We start from the raw sequence: 11,379 nt of genomic DNA, 5'->3' as shown, positions 1-11,379 counted from the left end.
AAAAACTTAACGGAAAAAACGGACATAAATGAGGGGTATAACCTTCATTCACATTTATTATGTTTTTAGATATATATATATATATAAATTAAATAAACTGTAAAACTTCTTTAAAAAAAAGTGCAGCACTTTTAATATGTTACAATCAAGTAACCTGTTGACTAGATAAGTATCTAAACGATGAGAATTACCTCTTGAGGAGATGCCCAGACATTGCATGCAAATGGAAATCAGTAACTTACTTTCGCCGTTTTTGACGAAGACATTGCTGCCATTTGACTCGCCTGACCTGCACTTTCAGGCTTGAACTAGATAGGCACTCATATCTTCTTCTACTTGGAAGAACTCTATACGTATGGAGAAAGGAAGCCAATTGCAACCCAATAACTCTGACAGCCATGGCTGCATGCTGTGTGGACCAATCTTCGTCTAGCTTAATCATCATTTTGATGGAAAACATTATCAAATAAAACTAAATCTAAAGTTCTGACCAGTTGGTGCCGTGGTGTAGTTGGTTATCACGTCAGTCTAACACACTGAAGGTCTCTGGTTCGAGTCTGGGCGACGCCATTTCCATATTTTATAAACTACCCCAGTAAATTTTCCTTGTCAATTTGGGTCCGTCATCCATGGGGTTGTAAAGAAGAAGCAAACAATCTCTGAAGGCGATGGCGAATCCCCCAAAAATTTCGTTGCGGTTTTTTGGTTCAGAAATCAGAATAATATAATGCCTCCCGTCAACTCTCTCCGGTTTAAGCCAGGTATTACGGCTAAAAGATTGCAGCTTTTGGCAAATGGCATCACTGAAACTGTAGACACAGAAAATTTGAATCGACAAATGAACCGGTTAAATTATTATTGGGCTCAGTATGAGATGGATTAATGGACCAATTTAATTAATTGGGCCCATAGTAATTAAATTAAATTGATTAGCCCAATTAAATTGATGTTGGGTAATTGATTAATGGGCCAAGCCCGATTCATATTTGAATTTAATAATAATTATTATAATTATAATTTAAATATAATTTTATTATATTTGAATTTAATAATTATAATTAATTTGAATTTGAATTAGATGATAGAGTTTTGAACCTGGACTTGATTATGGCAATGTTCATTCCCTTAATTAATTAATTAATTATTTAATTAATTAATTAGGGAGTTTGTTGAGGGAAGTTGGTTGCACACTCCACTATAAATAGAGCCCCTCATTTCACATTTAAAAGACACCTTGAAGATTGAAGACTTGAGAGCTTTTGAAGGCTTTGAAGGCATTCTGAAGCAGTTAGAAACTTGAAGTACTTTGACGGTTCCAGTTGAATATCACGCCCTTGAATCCCGGAAGGCCACGCCGTTTGAATCCCGAAAAGCTACGCCATTTGAATCCCGGAAGCTACGTCAGTTGAATCCCAGAGGCTACGCTATTTGAATCCCGGAGGCTACGCCACTTGAAACCCGGAGGCACTTTAGTAGAACACGTCAGTGAAGAATCAGAGGACTATACAGAGATTTTGTACCTGCAACTTGAATTACACATACACTGTAACCCGATATTGTGAATATATACAATTTCGAATTTTTTGTGTTTACAGATTTTGGCACACCCAGTGGGACCACTCTGCCTTTCATCTCTTCACTTCCAACCTATACAAAGAATCCAAATGGCATCAAGAAAGACTTACGCTCAAGCTACCGGCTCTAAGGCATCTTCTGTGGCTGGCTCCGACAGGCGCGAGGTGCAAGGTGCACTGACTCGGAGTCGAGTGAGGGACCTAGGGGTGGAGTTGACCGAGACCCGAAACATTGCTCGCAACGTCGTCCGAAGGCTTGGAGGCGTTTCCATCGGCTCAAAGAAAGCTACATATGATAGAGGTTCATCCTCAACAACAGAGACCGTTGGTAGCAAGAGTCCTATTCCCTCAAATGAAGCTACTCGAAGCGAAGGTCCTTCCCCTACTCCCTCAAGTACAACTACCAGCAGCAAGGGCCCTGCGAGTCCTACTCCATCAGGCGAGCCCCTTAGCAGCGGAAGCTCATCTCCCATATCTCAGCCATCGCGGATGTTGGAACCAGCCTCGGAATGGACTCACGTCTACACGGTCATGCCTGCTATGACAACGAACGCAGCTTCGGTGGAGGAGCAACTAGCAAACATCACCAAAACTCTCGAGGGAATGAGCGTGCTTCTTCACAGTCAAGAAAGGAAGCTCAATGATCTTAGTGAAAAGGTTGAAAGCGGGAGATATGGCGAAACCAGTCGAGCTTCCGAGAAGCGGCCCCAAACCCAAGAAGAAGCTATTGACGTCGAGTCACCACGTCATCAAAGCAGGCACATGGCAGGAACGGAAGAGACTACCTCTCGCCCACATCTCGCTGAAGGGAATATTCAAGTTTCTGAGGGCATGATACCCGTCGACCAGCTGAATGACTATATCATGGGAGCAATCAAAGGGAGACTCGAGGGAGGACAACATTCATACACTTACTCCAAGCCTTACACCCGAAGGATTGAAGAAATGAAGATGCCGTTGGGCTACCAACCTCTCAAGTTTCAACAGTTCGATGGAAAAGGCAACCCGAGACAGCACATCTCCCACTTTGTGGAAACTTGCAACGATGCTGGAACAGACGGAGATTTCCTCGTCAAGCAGTTTGTCCGCTCTTTGAAGGGCACCGCCTTTGACTAGTACACTGACTTGGAGCATGGCTGCATCGACAGCTGGAGTGACATGGAGCGTGAATTCTTGACTCGCTTCTACAGCACAAGAAGGACTGTGAGCTTCTTGGAGCTCACCAACGCTCGTCAACGGAAGGGTGAACGCGCAAGCGCTTACATCGAGAGATGGAGGGAGTTGTGCCTCAACTGTAAAGAGAGGATATCACAGAGCTCTGCAATTGAAATGTGCATCCAAGGCATGAACTTCGAGCTCTCTTACATTCTGCAGGGGATCAAGCCCAAGACATTTGAAGAGTTATCCAGTCGAGCTCATGACATGGAGTTAAGCATTGAAGCTAGCGGTGGCCTCAGCATGTTGAGCATGCCTAGCTCGTCCAAGGCACTTGTGAACCAAGATGTTAACAAAGGGGGCAAACCCTTTCAAAAGCAAGAGAGGAAGGAGACGATGAATGTGAATGCTGGACCAATGCGGCTTTTCACGAAAGTGGCTGAGAAGGCTAGGCCTAGATCATTCCCTCGTTCATCAAGGGGAACTAGAATTGTTGAAGAGTGGCAGGAGAAACAATATCCATTTTTGGATTCTGACGTTTCTTCTATGTTTGACGAGTTGTTGAGACTCAATTTAATTGATTTACCAGAGATGAAGCGCCCCGAGGAAGCTTCTAGGGTGGATGACCCCAACTATTGTAAATATCACCGTCTTCTCGGCCACCCGATTGAAAAGTGCTTCGTTTTCAAAGATAGAGTAATGGCGCTTGCTCGAGATGGGAAGATAGAGCTTGCGGATGCTAGCGCAAGCACGAACCAAATTTCATGTGGGAGGTTTGCTCCATTACTTTTGGAAGGTGGGGAGAAAAATGGGGGCAAGCAGCATAAACGCCCACTTCCATTTAGAGTAAAGCATGTTAATGCACAGTATTTAAAATCGCCACAGATCGATCATACTCACGAGAAAGGTTGGGTAGTTGTTACCCATAAAAGTCAAAGGAGAGTTGTTGGTCGCATTAAACCATTGAAAATGATGGCGAAGCAATGGGTTGAGAAAAAGTTGGCGATGGATCCCGTCCATGACTTGAAGGTGAAAGGACATCCCAACAAGCCGCGAACACCGATTACCCTAGCTCAATAAATGTCGAACGGGTTTCATCTGCATGGGACGAATATCCCTGGAACTTGTTTGAATGCCAATGATGAAGATGTTGAAGTGGGTGAATGTTCGAACCCCGTGATTGAAAGAAACAATCAAGCCATGTCTTACACCACAGATATAATCTTCAAAGATGAAGATCTATTGCTCGGAGGAACGCCTCACAATCGCCCGTTGTTCGTGGAAGGTTATGCATGTGAGCAGAAAATTAAGAGAATTTTGATTGATCAAGGATCGGCTTTGAATATTCTATCACTCCGAGCTTTGAAGGAACTTGGCTTCTCTACCGATGAGCTCTCCCAGAGCCGCTTAATGATCCAAGGGTTTAATCAAGGTGGGCAAAGGGCCATAGGTGTTATTAACTTGATCTTAAGGTCGGATCGTTGAACTCAAGTACCTTGTGCCATGTAATAGATGCAAGGACGTCTTACAATTTGTTGCTAGGCCGACCTTGGATACATGAGAACGGAGTGGTCCCTTCATCATGGCACCAATGCCTCATGTTTGAGAAAAATGGCGTAATAGAAAAAGTTATTGCCGATGAAAGTCCATTCACTGAAGCAGAATCATACTTTGCAGATGCAAAGTTTTACTTGAAGAAACAAGACGTGGAAGATGATGTTGATGAAGGCAATGATAATACACTTCCTAATCCGAAGCAGAAGGGAAAACAAGTCGTAGAACGAGTTAATTGCAACAAGGAACTTGTCTTCCCAGTTGCAAGAATTGAACCACTAAAAGCTCCTTCAGTCAAACCGCTTGGAGAAGAAAGCTGGGATAACGAAGATCAAATGTTCCCCGTCAAGCGCACTGATGGTTTTGACCCTAATGCATATAAACTTCTTGCCAAAGTCGGCTACAATCCAAATGAGCCGCAGAAGTTGGGGAAGCTTATCCCAGAAGCCAGCGGTAAAGGCAATTCAAACCAGCAAGAACCGCATTCACGTAGAGGACTAGGCTATGTCTCCCCTAGACCAGTGCGAATCTTCATAAACAGAGCTACAAGTAATTGCATCACCTTTACTGACGAGGAGGAAGGTGACAAGAGACAATCAGTCTTTGATAGGATCGGAAAAGTACAACCTCGACGGTCGGTTTTTCATAGGCTTGGGTCAAATCTCAAACCTGCTAAAAAGAAGTCGATACATGACAGACTCGGAGCTGCTCGAGTTTTAAAAGAACACATCAACACTTCTATTGAAATAGAGTCTTCGAAAAGGCTTAGGAGCGCATTTCCCTCTCGTATGAGACGGGAGATTGATATCCATGTTTCATGCAACGAAGTCTTGAAGGTCAAGCCAAAGACCATTATATACACTCGCGTACAAGGAGGAAATGAAGAAAACTTTGATTCAAGTTATGGGGCCGCACCAACCCAAGATGAGGTGGCGTTTTCAGCCCACGCTATTATACATGACGAGATCCCGGTTGCGGGAGGCGCGTACAAGTTGATTGATGGAAATGGTCCACAAGTTTGCCCTATTAATGAGAAATTCTTAAAGATCTATAATCCCGAAGCTAATGGGACTATTTGATGAATGACTTATCCACCAAAAATGTTGCACGTGGTTAAACTGCTAAAACATCTCGCTTGTCTATGGGCGGGCCCAAGTCATAGACGCTCCTGGCCGGCATGAGTTTAAACTGTGAACGGCTTTACTTATTAAAAAAAATTATTTGAACTACGTTTGACTTGATCTCCTTTACAGGAGTACGTAGGCAGCTTAGACATTTTATTATCTAAGTCCAGTCATAACAAAAAAAAAAGTTCCGTTCACATTGCATATCATGGTGCTATTGTAATTCAAGTCAAAGATACGATAATTATTCTCATGGAAACGAGATAATTATTATAATACTTGGAGTCGAAGAAAACTATCAAGGCACATTTCCGCAACAATTGACTAGCGCTTAGCATTTTAATCACATCTTGGTTTACGATGGTCTGATTAAAGTGACATACAAGGCTAAAGCTTTATTGGAGACATCAAAGTTTGAGTTTGAGTGGGTCAAACATTAAGTTGGCATGATGTGTTTTCATGTTCAGTGGTAATGGAAGAAAATTTTATTGTGTTAAATTACAAGACTAATATGCTTTGATAGAGCTTATGTGGCATCAAGTGTTGGTTGTTGATCGTGAATTTATGGTAACTCTTGTTGCTTGACATCACCATAATCTTTTACAAATTGATCATTGATCTTGAAAGTACATCATTTTGAGCCGTGTCAAAGTTGAGAAAGTCGATGCAATAGGTAATAAGGATAATAATTAATGTTACTATTAGTAGTATTAGTATCATATTATTATTATTATTGAAAGTTTGAAAAAAAAAACAAAACAAAACAAAACAAACAAAAAGCAAAGCAAAAACGAAAGATTAAAAAAACAACGAGAGAAAAACAAAGGGAAAAAGCAAAGCAAAAAAAAAAAAAAAAAAAAAAAAAAAAAAAAAAAAAAAAAAAAAAAAAAAAAAAAAAAAAAAAAAAAAAAAAAAAAAAAAAAAAAAAAAAAAAAAAAAAAAAAAAAAAACAAAAAAAAAAAAAAAAAAAAAAAAAAAAAAAAAAAAAAAAAAAAAAAAAAAAAAAAAAAAAAAAAAAAAAAAAAAAAAAAAAAAAAAAAAAAAAAAAAAAAAAAAAAAAAAAAAAAAAAAAAAAAAAAAAAAAAAAAAAAAAAAAAAAGAAAAAAAAAAAAAAAAAAAAAAAAAAAAAAAAAAAAAAAAAAAACAAAAAAAAAAAAAAAAAAAAAAAAAAAAAAAAAAAAAAAAAAAAAAAAACAAAAAAAAAAAAAAAAAAAAAAAAAAAAAAAAAAAAAAAAAAAAAAAAAAAAAAAAAAAAAAAAAAAAAAAAAAATCGTGAATTTATGGTAACTCTTGTTGCTTGACATCACCATAATCTTTTACAAATTGATCATTGATCTTGAAAGTACATCATTTTGAGCCGTGTCAAAGTTGAGAAAGTCGATGCAATAGGTAATAAGGATAATAATTAATGTTACTATTAGTAGTATTAGTATCATATTATTATTATTATTGAAAGTTTGAAAAAAAAAACAAAACAAAACAAAACAAACAAAAAGCAAAGCAAAAACGAAAGATTAAAAAAACAACGAGAGAAAAACAAAGGGAAAAAGCAAAGCAAAAAAAAAAAAAAAAAAAAAAAAAAAAAAAAAAAAAAAAAGGAAAAAAAAAAAAAAAAAAAAAAAAAAAAAAAAAAAGAAAAAAAGAAAACTAGGAATCAAAAGCAAAAAACGAAAAAGAAAAAGAAATAAATTAAAAAAAAAAAAGAAAGAAAGAAAAACGAAGCAGAAAAGAAAAAAATCAAAAGAAAGGAAAAGGCTACATCAACTTTATCATAATTGGTTATGCATTTTTTAATGCATGATTATAAAATAAGCTGCTGAGTGTTTATGTAGTGTGTAGGCTAAAAATTGACGGGTGGGACCCATGAATTAATGGCCTTCCATCATTTCCCATGAAAGCTGGCAGTGGTGTACTTCAGTAGCGTTAATGCTGTTCCCAAGGAAAGTAGTCTCCAGTGCTACGGTAGTGTAATCTCTCCAACGCCAATGCTGTTCCCAGTGCGCAAAATTGGTAGAAATCTCCAAGTGGGACTACGATAGTGTAAACAACGGACTCTAGTAGTCTTGGCGTCAACGGCGAAGAGCTTCGGTGACTTCAAAGGCGGGGAAAATGAGCTCTGGTGAAGACCCAACAGGTGGAAGTTGACGGCTGAGCCGCTGATTTCCCATTGATCTGCTCGGGTTTTTCCACTCCGATGGAAACCCACGCTCCGGCGGCACCTCGCACCAAGGCAAAGGTTTCGCGCTTCAGTGGTTGTTCCATAGAGTGGTGAGCTTCTTGTTCATTGGCGGCCTCTGGAGTCCGACACCGGTGATTTGCTATTATTGGCCTTTGCGAAGAAGAACTCCGGCGGGAAGCAGTCCAGCAACAGTGATTGGCGACGTCAGCAGGGAGAAGCTCTATGATGCAACGAACTCCAGCCCAATATTCGCTATTTCTCCTTCACTCTACAAGTTCAGCGGCAAGTGGTGAAGAGGGCTCCGGCGGCGTCGACGGATTGGGCAGTCCGATGAGAAATTCCAGCAGCAACGCAGTCGAGCTCCCATTGTCCTTCTTTGAAGCAATTTGGCGGCGAAGAACAAACACTCGCAATTGGCAGCAACATTGGCAGTTGAGCGACGGCTTTCAGCGAACGCAGCGATGCAAACTCCAGGCAGCGACGACCGGTGATCGGCGACCATCTGCTGTTGACAAGGCAACAAGTTTCCAGCGACCTCGATGAGAAACTCCGGCAACAGCGAAATCCGTGTACCCCAAATAGAAACTCACACTTTGGCAGTATCAGTGATACCACGCTTCGGTGATTGTTCTACTCGGGCAGATTTTCGGTTGCACCCCTTTGAAGCAATACGACGAAGAATGAACTCCGGCGAAGGTTTCTCTTTCAACGAAGGTAGTTCGCCAGCCATCTTGTTCTCCGATTCGTGCACTATAGGTAGGAACCCACCCGCCGGCGGTACCGTTAGCACTGCGCTCCGGTGGTTGTCCCACGAGACGGGCAAGTATCCTTTCATGTTGTAAGGTGGTTCCTTGGGTTCTCTTCTTCTTGTTCCTACAGATGAAATATACACAGGGGAGATGAAAATAAAAGCAGAGAATGTACCTGAACGATAAGTCAGATTTTGGACTGCTTCTCCTCGCTTCTCTGTTGTTCGGTATTGATGTGGGTTTAGTGTGGTGAAACCTCTATTTATAGTGTATTGCAAAGGGTGTTATAGTTAGAGTTGAATTGAAACTCTACAGTCCTATTGCGAGTTGGATTTAGCCTGTGTCGCCCATGTTGCTGGAATTTCGAAAGAGATGAACTTGAGTCTTGATTTGGTTATTCTGTTGGAGGTTTTCATTAGGCTTTGAATTTGTATGGCCTAATCCTACTCTTAGTCAAGATTGACCGGGTTACGTAGCCCAACCTGATCTTATGTTATTTAAGTGACTTTGGTCTCATTGAAGGTCCAACATATGTTATCAAAATGGCTTGGGCTTATGGAATATTTAAGCGAGAATGGGCTCACAGAAATAAAGTTCACAATGCCAATTTAATCTGTTGCAATTAAAATGATTTTGGGCTTTTAAATATTCAGGCATGCATTTGAGGTTCATGGAAAGATAGACTATTCAGGCCTCTGTTTGGGCTTATGGATGCACCTTGACAATTTTGTGTTTTGGGCTTATGGAATATTCAAGCGAAAATGGGCTCACGGAAATAAAGTTCACTATGCCAATTCAATTTGTTGAGATTAAAATGATTTTGGGCTTCTGAAATATTCAGGCACGCATTTGGGGTTCATGGAAGAAACTTAAAAGAATGTTTGTTAACGGTCGAGACTTCCACGTTCCAAGCACATCAAGCAGCATGTCCCAGCAAGTCTCGAGGGGGCAATTTGTAGACAGAAAATTTGAACCGACAAATGAACCGGTTAAATTATTATTGGGCTCAGTATGAGATGGATTAATGGACCAATTTAATTAATTGGGCCCATAGTAATTAAATTAAATTGATTAGCCCAATTAAATTGATGTTGGGTAATTGATTAATGGGCCAAGCCCGATTCATATTTGAATTTAATAATAATTATTATAATTATAATTTAAATATAATTTTATTATATTTGAATTTGAATTAGATGATAGAGTTTTGAACCTGGACTTGATTATGGCAATGTTCATTCCCTTAATTAATTAATTAATTATTTAATTAATTAATTAGGGAGTTTGTTGAGGGAAGTTGGTTGCACACTCCACTATAAATAGAGCCCCTCATTTCACATTTAAAAGACACCTTGAAGATTGAAGACTTGAGAGCTTTTGAAGGCTTTGAAGGCATTCTGAAGCAGTTAGAAACTTGAAGTACTTTGACGGTTCCAGTTGAATATCATGCCCTTGAATCCCGGAAGGCCACGCCGTTTGAATCCCGGAAAGCTACGCCATTTGAATCCCGGAAGCTACGTCAGTTGAATCCCGGAGGCTACGCTATTTGAATCCCGGAGGCTACGCCACTTGAAACCCGGAGGCACTTCAGTAGAACACGTCAGTGAAGAATCAGAGGACTATACAGAGATTTTGTACCTGCAACTTGAATTACACATACACTGTAACCCGATATTGTGAATATATACAATTTCGAATTTTTTGTGTTTACAGAAACAGTATGAGAACAGAAGAACACAAGGAGTACTGTTTTTTTTAGAGGTGATTCCATGGCAGGAAATTCATTGAGGTTAACAAAGAAGTCGATTTTTTTAATGAAATGGGTTTTACGAGTCGATGTCATCAATGACAAAATGTCCTTTGGTAATATGGGATAAAGGGTCAAATTATCTACTGAATTACGCACAAAAATATAATTAGATCATTTAATTAAAGAAAACATGGAATTAACATTTTGAATAAGTTAAAATCTTGCAATTGGGTCAAAAGTGACTGGTTTTTCAAGTTAACCGTGGACGTGGCGGTTAACATTTAATAAATTATTTTATTTTATTAATTTTAAATATTAAATTTTAAAAAAAGACTCAACCTCACCCGTTCCCTCCGTCGTCGCCCGTAGGAGACAAAGTGCATACGCACATCATCTCCGATTGGCGACGAAGTGCAAACTTCGAATGCACATGGTCTTCAGCCAAAGCGTTCTGGACTTTGTCTTCCTAAGACTTTCAGTTGTGTGGGGTTGATGAGCCTCAGCTTGTTGAGCAGGCTATTCATATTCCCTGTCGCTTGCAACATCACATTTTCAAATCCTAAGGAAAGAACTCTGGAATGAATAAAAGTTTTAATCAATATGAATTGTCGCGATCTACCAATCTAATCAATAAACTTAACTCTAATGTGATCAAAACATGTTTTGTGGAAGAGTGTTGCCCCAAAGTGTTGGAGTAAAATTAAATCACGATCTTTATGCGTCCAGAGACCACCACGTCGTCATCTTCTGGGGAATAGCTTGAAATTCTTGTCGCCTACGGAAACGACTACTTCTCGGCCAAAACATTGTAGACTTTGTCTTCCTACGACTTTCAGTTGTGTGGGGTTGATGAGCCTCAGCTTCTTGAGCAGCCTGAATATCCTTGTATGTACGAATAATATTTCCTCGATCCCTTGAATTTAAGAGTAATTGTGGATATTTATTAAATCACAAATTTCTCAGTATCCTTTCAATCCATAATTTTTTTTGACTATAGTACTACTGACTCTGTTACAATGTAGTATTTGTTCATCTTTCAATCCATAATTTGGTTAGTCATAAATTTCTCAACCCTTTTTAACATTGATCTTCATCCTTTTCTAAGATATAGGAAAAAGCGTCAAGTCCTTAATTTTATATAAAATGTCAATTAGTCGCCTGAGCTTTTAAAAGTTACAATTAAACATATCAATATGTCATTTATGTGCATTGAAGTCTAAGAAAAAGTTATTGATCATTAGGGTTCCAACTAGTTCCGGTGACTAAAACTGACGATCAACGAACCATCGTTGAT

General features: G+C 39.3%; 1 non-coding gene across 1 annotated transcript; it reads left to right on the top strand.

The window, feature by feature from the left end:
• Positions 1–496: 496 nt before the first annotated feature.
• TRNAV-AAC lies at positions 497–570 on the top strand. Its single transcript has one exon. It is a non-coding gene; the product is annotated as a tRNA-Val (tRNA).
• Positions 571–11,379: the final 10,809 nt, after the last annotated feature.

This window comes from Ipomoea triloba, chromosome 1 (assembly GCF_003576645.1).
Source record: "Ipomoea triloba cultivar NCNSP0323 chromosome 1, ASM357664v1".
Taxonomy (NCBI): Eukaryota; Viridiplantae; Streptophyta; class Magnoliopsida; order Solanales; family Convolvulaceae; genus Ipomoea; species Ipomoea triloba.
The sequence above is the reverse complement of the archived record's forward strand: the minus strand, read 5'-3'. Positions and strand labels throughout refer to the sequence as shown.